A 12,551-nucleotide genomic window follows, 5' to 3' on the forward strand; every position below is an offset into this window, starting at 1 on the left:
ACAAAGGGCTCAGTGTGCAAGAGCCTCAGAAACACATGAAGAAAGTATGTCATGATGGGAGCACTGTGCTCCTAAACACTACAGAGAAACTAAAGCACTTTCTATAGCTCCTTCTGGGGCCAAGAACTGCTGTGAAAATGATGAAGCCTATAATTTCTGGGAGCCTCTGTAATGAGTGGAGGAAGATGCTGACAGCCATTACAGACAGAGAACACCAACCAGTGCAGCACAGCATTGGTATTCCAGCCTTGTCACTGTGCCAACACTGTTCTCACTGTGCAGGCAGCAGAGAACAGGGATATCTGGCAGTCCCTGGCCTGTCAGCATTCAGGAAGGACCCTGGGCTCTTCCTCTTCTCCAGAATAAAGTCAAATTCTGGGAGAAGGTAATGCATGCAGTCAGCACTGCCATTTAGCAGCTGAGGGCTCTCAGCAGGTCTGCTGAAGTGATGTGCACAGCTAGTGACTGCCCTCCCAGAGCCAGAACCTGTGGCCGCTAACCCTGTTCCTATCCTTGTCCATAGGAAGCAACACTGATTCATTTATTAAGTTTGTATTGATCCTCTTTTTATTATTTTTATGCGAAATTAATTGTAAGGAGCTTTTCCTCTGTTTAAACTTGAGGAGATACTGTTCAAGGGTGTACTGTGATGTTTCTCTCCCTGACAGCTTTATTGAGTAATAGCCACTGACAGTGTAGGTGTGCACAGACAGCTAGACCTTTAATACTACATGTGTTCCCATAAAAGTGACTGGGTTTAAGGTTATTCTAACATTGCTGTGATGGGACCGCAGGACCAAGCAGCCCAAAAGGCAGATGTGAACTGAGGGCAGACCAGTAAGCATGCACTGCCCCTCCCTGTCTTCCATGCCCAGCAGGGAGAAGCCAGACTGGTATCTGCACACGAAAGCAGGCAGCATGGAAGAGTAAAGCACAGCTTTACTGAAGTTCAAACAACAAATTATATTCTGACATTGCAGCTCTCCTGGGGAACAGCCATATCATATTTCCATGCCATCCTATACCAAGCTAGAGGGATTGGTTTGAGCCTAAGATGCCACATGTGGCTCTTCTGTCACCCAAGGCATATTCTGCCCATGACAGTGTCCCTGGCAGAAGCTGCAGAAGTGCCCAGGCAAACAATGCTGGGCTGTCCTTCAGCAGGACACAGAGTTCATGGCGCTCTGAGGCCTCAGGAAGCCCAACCCTGCCCCTGGCTCTCCTAAAAGTGTCCAAGGAGCCCCGGGCTGTACAATGAGCAGCTGCTCTTGCAAACAGCAAGGTCTGCTCATGGCACAGCTTCACAGGATGGTCACTGAGGGCTTTCCCATTTATCAGCATGTTTCAAAGACTCTACTGTGTGCAGCTTGGAGGGGTTTCGATCTGACTGTTCGTAAAGCAAAAGACAATCCCCCTTAAAAGCAAAATTGAAGGCATAATTCATGATACTAGCACCTCTGCAACTCTAATTCTGAAGGAGAAACTGTATCTTTGTAAATTCATTAGCCAGTGCCATTAACCATCACTAGTTAATTCTCACACATCAATTCTAACTGGGATTTCAGATGATTTATAGATTTGATTGCTTTTTTTTCTTGTCAGCTGTTTAAAAAACCCAGCCAGTCAGAGGTGAAATAGTTTAAATGTTCTGCCAGAAATGGCTGGTTCATGTTGCTATGGGTAAGTGAAGCTAATGAGGAAGAGTCATTGGTGATTGAAAAAATGAAGAACAGATGTTCCATATATTGAGGAGCTATTATGCTAAGTGTCATTCCAGTGACTTGTGGGAGTGGCACACACAAATGACTAAGATCAGGTGTTCCAACAAGGTCACTTCTGCTTTAATGTAATTAGTTATGCCAGTATTGATGAAGACCAAAAAAAAATACAACCTGGCAATGAAGCATCATTACCTCATAACAAGACCACCTCCTTGAGGTCAAGCTCCCTCAAAAATCTCAGAAGAGTCCAGTTCATACATAACACAAGATTTTGTTCCTTCCTTTTCTGTGATGCAGGACAAAAGGGTTCTGTTGAACCCAAGATCCCAATAAGAAACCAAAGGGTTTCAGAAAAAAAAAGTTGGCATTCCATCCTCCTGGGAAGCAGCGGAATGGCTGGAGATACCAAGAGATCCTGAAACAAAAGAGCATCTAGGAGAAACAGCTCTATGCACTTAGTAACTGAAAATATACTGACTCCAACTACCCTGACTATAACTAAGATAACTTTTCCTTGAGCTGCATCAGACTGGACTTTGGTCTAGCAACTGAAAAATAAAATCTCACCAGATTCAGCACCGGTTTTCTGAACTTGTCCTGATACAGGTGTCACAATAAGGCTCCCAGTGTTCCTGGAAGCTGTTGAAAGGTCACAGATATTTTTTCTATGTATATATTTTTAAGGCTGAACAAGAAGCCTGTTGATGGTATCAGAGTCTGCAAGCCATGCCAGCTGCCTGTGCTCCAGGGGCACATTGTTGTTGATGTCACCAGGCCACCCCAGGAAATACAGATGCAATGTGCTGCTGCCCCCACCTGCTGCTGCCCCCCACCCACAGCCCCTGGTGGGCACCTGCTGTGCCAGCCCTGCGCTGGGACAGCTCCTGGGCCAGGCAAGCCCCAGGCTCCGGCCCCACAGCAGTGGGGAGGCACAGGGGCTGCCCCTGCCACCCCACAGAAAATGCCACACGTACCTTCTCTCCTGCTCAAGAAATGTAACAGAATGGAAGGAAAAACCAAGATTTCTTACTGCATGCAAATGGCTCCTGAAATGGGCAGGAAACGAATTGAGACGCCTGCAATGCGTCCAAGCAGTTTAATGACATGTGTTCAAACAAGCAGCTGTTTCCAGAAGCCCAGCTCCCACCCACCCTCTCTGCTCCACAGCACCACAAACCTTCACCAGACACTTCCCACCTGTCTGCGCTTCACAGGAACCAATGCTTGCTCATCCAAGTAACAAAGCTGTTTTCAGTTTGAAAGCAAGAAAACAAAGTTAAATTATTTTGTCCTTCAGAGCTTTATGCTATCTTTTATGAAAGCTTTTTCAGATATGAAGAACTATCATTGGTTGACTCAAAAAGGGAATAATTGACTGACAGCTGAAAAAAAGGACAACAGTATTTGTCAGTCCAGTATTTTTCACTCTGAACACAAAACACATTTTATCAACACCCTGAAATTATTTTGTCAACAAAATTCATTTTGTACCATTACCTTAATCTGTCAAGCTGACAGAACATTCTTTGGAGTGTTTTAAAAACCATTGTGCTAACACAACTAATTTCTGCAAATTTAAATTTTGCCTTTTAATTTTGTGTGTGGGAAGGTGTTACAGAGGCATAGGAAGGTATGAACAGGCACATGAAGGTGTGAACAGCAGAGCCATGAGATCAGACACAAGCAAGAGGCCCTGGGTGCAGAAGAGTTTACACAGCTCACAGCAGCCTAGCACAAGCTGGAAAGAGGAGGTGAAACAAGTGAACAGCTACATGTAGACAAGTATCCTGCTTGAATAAATCATGCTTTTACAAGTTACTTCATGTCACTGAAAACATTTCAACGAGCTTTATGTACAAGATTGAGCAGCAATTAGAGCACTGTGTGTGTGCATACACAAAACAAAGCATTATCACCCTAAATCAAGCAGAACCTATGAGATGGTTAACTGCCACGTTAATTCTGGTAGCTGTCATTCTATGCCATATGGGAGATTTTCAACAAGATTTTTCCAAATGCCCCCTGTGGCTTAGATACTGAGTTTCCAAATATTTTTTACATTTCCTCTCAGAATCTCTTGACTGCCTTTCTACTGGAATTTAGATTTCTAGTGGGTATGTAAATGGATAACTTTTCCTGTGCTCATTTTGGGGTTTGATAAAATGATCCACAAAGAGGTCAAATAACTTTCCCAAGGCCATGCATTCAATAAGCACCAGGAATCAAACCTAAGCTCCCTGCCTTGAAGCACATGTCCCTAGGCAACAATTCCAGGAAAAGCTACTGCCAGAATTATATCTGCATGTGCCTGGATGAATAATAAATGAGCTAAAACCTGACCCATCCCTCCCCTGTCCTGTCTGTGCTGGCGTTTTGTAACTACTGCCACTCTGCCCCTCTCCCACTATCATCTTCTTACCCTCTCCTGCTGCTATCTTCTTACCAGCACCCAGTGGTCTTGAGGTTTTTAACAGTCATCTGACTTACATAACTCCCTCTGAGCCCCTTCTTGACACTGAATCATTAAATCATTCATCTGTTTTTTACATTTCTAAATAGAAATAGACATGATTGCTGTGGATGATCAATACTCTGTTCTCTCATTCCTCTCAGTTCCCATCATTTTAGAATCTACTCTGCTTTTAATCTTAGTTTTTTTCAATAGGAATTCATTTTGTGAAGAATTTGACACTTCATTATGGCAGCCCCAAGCTAATAGATTTAATAATTCATATCTGCATTGGTCACTTTTAACTGATATTACAGATTCCAGGGCTGCTCCATGACTCTATATTCTTGTGGGCCAGGAACAGCTTTGGCCTTTCCCAGTGATCTCCTGTTGCATCACCAACACCCAGGGACCACATCTCTCCAGACTCCAAATATGCCCTAGAAAAAGAGTGAAGGTGTCCTTACACTGATCTTGAGAGCATTACAAAATAGACTGCAGGTGAAGAGTGAAACACAACACACTGCTGCTAGAGCAAAATGTAACAGACCCACCAACAGGATCCAGCAAAAAGCCCCAGATGTGTCAGGAGCACAGTCCATGCTGTGCCAGAGCAGCAGGGCTGGACTTGTCCTTAGAGCCCTCAGAACTGCCCATCACAGCACAATATGGGGCCAATGGGAATGGTAATCCTGGGACTAGCTTTGTCACAGCAGAAGAGCAAATGCAAGTTCCAGAACAGACTGAGCAGGTTGTATTTCTGGCTGAGTTCATAAATTATTACTATAATTTAATTTACAAAACATTTTTGGCAGTCTGATGGCCTTAACAGCATTACTGTTGGTGTGGGACCACATCACCCACGTCTGAAACAGGAAGCACAGCTGTATGCAGCTGGGTGATGAGGGAGGCTCAGAGCAGGGATATCATCTCCATCCAACCTGCAGCAGGGCCTCAGACACAATGCAAACAACCACTGTGGCACCCAGCCTGGACATACAGCTCCCAGCCTGACCTGTCCAGCAACTGGACCAATAAGACCTAATGGCAGCGCCTGGTCAGCACTCTGCATATCGGCTCCATCCAGAGCCTGGAGCTTCTGCTGCTGCAAGGCTCACACCAGGGCTGCTCACAGGTTTTCTGACTACAGGTCCACCTGGGTAAGTGCACCCAGCTGTCCAGCCTGTGAGGTCAGAGCAACTGCAGAGTTAACACAACAATGCCCAGGCTGCCAGTGCTTGGGCACATGCTGAGACCACATGCCACCATGGCACTCACATGGAATGGCCAGTGCTTTACCACACGAGGAGAAGCACTTTCATCTTGTTCAAGCCTTTTGAATATTGACTGGCAGGTGGACTTGACTTAAAGGAGCAATTCAAAGGGGTCTCAGTGGTCCTCCAAAATAGGGACACCCATGTATGAGCAAGGACAAAAATGAGAGCACTGGGTGTTCTTTGTACCTGAGGAATAGCACTTTTACAAAGACAAACCATCACACAGGATTTTACAAGTTTTTCTTCCTACTCTACACAACCTGGAAAGGTAAAGAGGCTCAGTGGTTACAGAGGAACAAGATGGAGAGCTCTGAGGCTGCCAAGCACCCTGTCCTCTTGACAAAGAGATTTCTGATGCCAAGTAGAGTATTCTGTGGAATTTGGCAACAGGCATACCAAAACACAGATTAAAGACAAAGCACTACGAGAAAACAGCTTGTCAGAAATCAAGTGCCAGTCTGCACTCTGCTTGTATTGTGAAGATTTGTCTGAGCCAGCACCACTTCCATTACTGCCATGCAAGGGCCAGATGTGCTCACAATTCATCATGGAAACAGGCATGCAAAGGGCTTAGGTGTGTCACTAGGGCTATGGAATGTTCTCCACACTCACCTGGGGTATCCCAGCAATGTAACACACTTGCCCTGGCCAAACCAGCCGTGCTAAAGCCTGCTCAGCACAACCACCTGCAGTGTGCTGTGCAATTAGCCTGTGCTGCTGAGCCTGATGAAAACTCCTCTATGCCAGGCATGCCAGTGAGGAGCAGGTTCAGAGACTGGAGCAGAGGCACTTGAATGTATAAAAGCAGCAGGAAACAATGTGACAACAGACTGGAATGAGCTATCCAGTCCCTGTCTTTGAGGTGAAACCGCATGCCTTTGTAAGAGAATCGTCTTTTCCTGGCAGGCAGCCTAAGTCTTGCACAGATCTCAGCACAACAGCTCCCAGTTTTACTCCTTGTAACTGTAGTGAGTTCTGGTTTTCCCCTGAACTCTGTAATTTCTCTTGAAACCAACTGTCCTTTGCTTTACCATCAAGTGCCTTGCGGCAGAGCTTCTAGCAGAAAAATTTGTATTGAAAATATGGAAGTTCACAAAACTGACTTCAAGCAGCATAGACAACAAAGGCAGGTGACATATTTGCTGTAAATTCCTAAGAGAGAAACCTACATACCTTGCTTTTACAGTAACTGGAAAACCTGAAAGCGATATTAATCGCTCCTTTAATCATAATTACAGCACTTGCCCTTCTCTTTTTCTGAAATGAATGAACACATTGGTAGCAGGCCCTCAAAGCCTCCTTAGCTGAATTAAAATTGCTCCATACCGGACTTCAAACCAGACTGAACAAAATCCTTTTGCTGTTGCTGTAGTAAAAGCCTAATGATGAAGGGCTGCTCCTCTTGGCACAGGAATTTGTTCTGCATAAAAGGTTATATACTAGCCTGGGTTCAGCTCACCCAACAAGAAAGCTGCATAAGATGAGCCAGACAGATCCACCCACTAAATCCCACTTGGTCCTGAGGGGAATATACTGTAACCTAAGAGGTCTTTTCAAACCTTTACTTTGGTGGCTTTGGAAGGAGCATATTTTTACCCTGAGTCAAGAAGAATCTACTCCTATCTATAATGGCAGAAAATGTCTCTGTCCAACATGGGAGCAGCTTCTGGCATCTTCTCACAGAACCCCCTCTTACTGCCCCCCCCACTGCCAAAGCCTTGCCATGTAATCCCAACACAGATACGTACAGGATGACAGAGTCCACTCTGCCGAATCCTCTGCTCCTCCTGGCCCCTGCCCTCTCCACAGCAGGTCATGGAGGAGAACGGGGGGACCCACCAGGTAAGCAAAGGGGATGAGAAGTGGATCACACACAATAAATGCCTTCAACTGATACACACACCTCTGGCACTAGCTCCCTTGTCATCTAACTCCAGCAAGTATTTATTAATGAAACCCTCCTGATTGTTGATTCATTTGATTGTTAAAGCTTGTGGAACTCGTACTGTTATTACTCATTGTTATTAATGTTCACAGCTCAGCCTCTCTCTTTCCAATATGCTCCACAGAGGAAATCGAAGGCTGAAGCCAATTGTTGCAGTAAATGAGTGATGGAGATGCCAGAGGACAGGACAGAATTGTTGCTCTAGGACTGTGGCAGGTTTTGGGGAGTACGTTAATCTTCACGCACAGGGACTGCAAAATGAGTGGCTGTTTCAGGTGTGTTCTCTGGACTGCACTGCTTTCTCAGCCAAGTCACTAGGGAGCACAGGGGCAGTGACCCAGGCCAGGCTCTGATCCATGTGCAGAAACAGGTCAGAGTTCAGCAGGAGCGTGGCTCCTGCCAGACAGGTTCAGCACCACAACCCAGGCAGATGCTACAGGCCACACGCACAGCCTTACGGAAAGCACATCTCCATGTGACAGCACGTGCCAAGGAAAAGCAGAGCTGCCTAACTTCTAGTTCTCTCCACTCCTGTGCAACTGCTCATTCCTCACCCAAGGCCTAGAACACCACCAGCAGGGCACAGCTGGTGGGACCTCAGAGCTCAGGAGCACAAAAGCCCAATGTGCCGTGCTGACAAGGAACTGCACGCTCCCTCTCCTTCCCTTCTCCAAGCCTCCTCCACCTTTCCACAGCCTCTGTGCTACACAGTGTTTGCCCACTCTTGCATCACATATAAGATGCCAGGCCAGGATGGTCCTGCTCCTGCCTGTCCAGTAGCTGGAATGTGTCTAAATCCTCAGCAGCGCTCTCATGCCAGCTCTCCAGAACAATATATTTGTTCATCTTTGCAGTCTGCAGAGCCGTCACATACTATATTCAACCCATTATTCATCTCAAACAGAGAATTCTGCAAAGCAAGAGGAAATAAAAGAGAGTTTAATACAGCTTTACTAAAATGGAATTTGCCAAAGACTCACAGAAAAATGGATTTAATTAGGGGTGCTAATGGAGAACAGTTTGTTCCTGTGATTTAAAGCAGAAGTTAGATAGTGTCTGTAATTTCCACATTTTTAAATTATATATAGGAGGTTATTTCTCATTTCTACCTTAATTATAAAAATCCATCTTTATGAATCACAATTTTGAGGCAAATAAAGCAAAGGCAGCAAAAATGATGTTTTAGTTAATAAAACTTTTAAGAACCCACCAAAGAAGCAAAAGACACTTCAGCATGAATAAAACAGACTTAACATAGCAAATCGTAGTTGCAGGCAGTCCTCTGGATGCTACTTAAAGACAGCACAGCAAGGTTATTCTTTTAACTGGGGAATAGATGTGCAAAGGAAGGTGTGTTCTGTTATAAAAAATGAAACCAGGTGTGCAAATTACCTGTTTTTATGGAACAGTGGGAATGTCCTCCATTTAATTTTGCAGCTAGACCATATACTAGAGTTGCAGGCATTAATTAGCTCAACGTGCTCCAGCTAGCAATTCCAAGTTCTAGAATTTTCTGCTACCCATTCTTGAATTTCTTGCTATCAGAATTTCTGAATTGCCTGCAAATTGTTTCTCAAGATTAAAGGGAACAAAATGGTAAAACCATGAGCTTCCTCTGCAGCCTTTGGGTTTTTTTTAAACACTAACAAATGTTGCTTTCGTGAAATTTCTCCTGTCAGCTGGCTCTGACCACATGACCTGAGTAAATGAGTCCCAACATTGTAAAGCACTGATTAATTTAATTACAAGTAGCCCAGAAAATTGGTGAGCAAGCTGGGCCTAACTGCTGTCACTGCTGCAGATTCCACACCCACCATAATGGATTTTAATATTGCACCTTGGATCAGAACAGAATCAATGAGTGAAGTTCAAATGTGGCACATTTCCTGTTTCCCTGACAGCTTATTTCATGGATCACAGGGGCCAAAGTACAGCTGCTTATTCAACAGAGGAAAGAATGAATCAATTTTCATTCTTTAACACACTGTATGACCTATTCTCTGATGCTCTATCCTTTACAATGGCTCCAGCCTTTTCAAGACCTTCAATTTTGTCAGATAGAGAAAATTTAAAATAATGACAAAATGCCCTGCCCTAGGTCTGCTTCCAACTGCGTGCTCTGCCAGTATTAAGTCCAAATGAAAGCTATTATGTCACTCAGGTTGAATTAAACAGACAAACTGTAATCCTAGATTATTAAAAACGAAGCAATCTTCCAGAAGATTTCTATGATCTTGCTCCAAATTCCCCATGAAAGGTGCTGGACCACAAAGATTTTGATCCTCATGTGCTCCAGTTTCTCCCTCTCCTTCAGAACACGCAGGAATACCGTGCCAGGACAGCTGCTGACCTGCCCAGCAGTACTGGGAGCAGTGCCTGCCCCGCAGTGGGCTCAGCACAGGGCACTGCACAGAGGGGCAGGGCCCCCTCCCCACCCGCCCCCAGAGCCCACCATGCTGAGCAGGGGGGGCTGCAGCTCTGCTGCTCTGATCACCTGCCAGGCTCCCCGAGGCTGGCAGAGAATGTCACGGTGCTTTAGGTACTGCTAGTTTGGGCACAATTAACGAATTGGGATGTGTAATTTTGCAATTTCAGTGTGAATTCTTTTCTCATTTAGAAATATCCCAAGGTCTTGTGATTTTAAATTCCCTCTGTGTTCCTTGTGTTTGTTTTCTTTTACTATTAACCCCAGTTCACTGGTGATACTTGCAATGGTCCTGTCATCAATAACTTAGTTTCAGCCTGCACTTTCTTACTGTTAATCATTTTCCAGATGAGGAAGGTCAGATTCTACAACGGAGAACAGTGCACAAGGGCGAGTGCTGTGGGCATCCCAGGCAGCTGTGGGCACTGTGCTGGCACCCCAGAGCCAAGGCAGGGATCCCTGCAGCGGTGCAGGCAGTGGGGAGGAGCCTGGCACCGAGACAGAGGCAGCTGAAGTACCACATAGGTGGGGAACCAGACAGCACAGCCTGACCTAGAAACCCTGGAAAGGAAGCACTCAGAGACTTCCACAGGCAAAGAGCATCTCTGTCTCTGCTTTCTCAAACTCTCCCTCTCCTGCCTCATACTTTATGACTGACCCATGAGGTTTGCCCAGCCTTAAGACACAAAGGTAATAAATCAGGCCTTATCAGGATATTACCCAGATGAAACGCACATATCTCAGTCAGCTTTATTTGCTTTCCCCCCTGCATATCTAGTAGCTCAAATACAGAGCTTTCAAAGCAGTGGATTTAACAAATATCAGTACTACAGGGCACGTGGACAGACAAATTGCTTTTTCCGGTTTATAAGATGAATCTGGGAAGAGCATGGGTCACTAAATGGCTGCAACAAATGTTCTAGTCCAGACCTGTGTTTAAGCAGGCCATGAGCTGTAGCAGAGCTTGATGGTTTCATTTGTTTGCCCCTGGGAGATTAACTTTCCTTTTTTATTTTCCTGCCTTTCATGAAGGAAGTCCAGGGACCCATCACAGCTCAGGACACCCCAGCAGCAGCAGCCGTTCCATTGGCTGCTTTGGTCTGGAAGCAAACAGGACACTCAGCTTGTGGGAGCTGGTGGCTAAACTGTGAGCTCTGCAGCTAACTGACATCCCTTTTCACCCAGCCAGGAGTGTACTGCAGTGAAACAAAACACCTGAACTTCCCAGTGATCAGGTTTTGCCACAGTTCTGAAGGACAGTGATGTGGGATGGAGGCTGAACAGCCAACAGCTATTAGACAGTCAGCTGCAGAACAAGAGGATTTGGATGAGATTCACCTGGTCAGCTTTGGGTGCCAAAATGAGAACTGTGCATGCAGAGCTGGGCACATGCTGCCACAGAGGTTACGCTCTGCATCCCTGTCACCAGCACCCATTTGTCCTCTGGCTATCGCAGACAACTGCCTACTATGCTCTGACAAAGTAATGTTCACAATGGAGCTCTAACTAGATCTTTTCCCTTCAGTGTATAAATTAACAGTCAGCAGCATTTGAAAAACGGCCCTGATCCCTGTCCACATAGGGAGTTTGTTCCCAGTGCAAAGTGCCAGATTATGACAACGATATATACTTCAAGTGGGTGAAAACAAATTAATAACACCCCCCTGACAGTACTGCTGTTCTGAGTGCTTAGGAACTAGGTAAAACTGACAGCACAAGATAAATATGGCACTGAGATGAGCTGTGCATGGTTGGTCAGGGGAATCCAGACCCATCTGGCCTTTACAGATGGGTTAACTCCAAAGGCTGCATTTGATTCTGAGCCATAGTTGCTCTCTGAGCAAATAGGGAAGGCTCAATCTGTGGGAGGACTGAGCCTCAGGAGGTAGTCCCATTTGTGAAGGAAGCACTGGGTGGTCCTAGAAACATAGGATGTGAGTTTGCCTGTTGCCTCTGCACCCCCAAGAGCAGACTGACCCCCTTACCCACACTCAGTGGGCCAAGCCAAATGCAGGTGGACGACCCCCCTGACAATGCAGTCAGGAAAGCGGGGCTGTCCACAGCCAGAGGCATCCCCAGTGCACAGCAAATGTGCACTAGCATATTTTTCTGGCACAGGAATCACAAGGTGCCAGGGAAATCAACTATCAGACTGACAGAGGAAGGGCAGTGTGAGCCCTGAATCGCATGTGACTCTTTACCTGGAATGCTGTAGAGCCCAGATGTACTCAGGGATTTCAACAGGCTTCAGAAACACTCCTTGAGCACAACTCCACCTGCCAGTTCAGCACAGTGGACAGACACCACCACTGCTCCAGAAGGACTGTGATCACGACCCTTGTTAATCCTCACCCTGTCAGCTACAGGCTTTTCACAAGCACCTGCTAATGGCTGTAGCCAAAGAGAGGCCCCGAGTCAGCCAGCCTCCCATGCCTCACCAGCTTTCTCTCAGATTGCTTCCATGGTGATGCTGGGGGGTCCTTTCGTGGCTTGTCACTGCCAGCACCCACCAGTGGCCCTACCCGGGCTCAGCAGAGGATCCCTGGCCAGTAGGGTCCCTGTGTCTTGGTTAGCTCTGCCTGTCCCCCTGCAGTGCTCTGGCATGTCCCCTACATCTGCAGCACCAGCTGGACTGTGTCCATCAAGGAAGGCTTGGCCTGCAGGTGCAGGCAAGGATCACACATTCCTTGAGACCTGACATGGCTGCACTTTGTTTCCACTCTATTCCCTTCAG

At 46.1% G+C, this 12,551-nt stretch overlaps 1 long non-coding RNA gene across 3 annotated transcripts in view; it reads right to left on the bottom strand.

Annotated features, from left to right (window-relative positions):
• Positions 1-12,551, bottom strand: part of LOC139679249 (uncharacterized) — a 121,027-nt gene that overhangs the window by 86,420 nt on the left and 22,056 nt on the right. The gene's annotated exons all lie outside the window — the stretch shown is intronic.

Source organism: Pithys albifrons, chromosome 16 (assembly GCF_047495875.1).
Source record: "Pithys albifrons albifrons isolate INPA30051 chromosome 16, PitAlb_v1, whole genome shotgun sequence".
Lineage (NCBI taxonomy): Eukaryota > Metazoa > Chordata > Aves > Passeriformes > Thamnophilidae > Pithys > Pithys albifrons.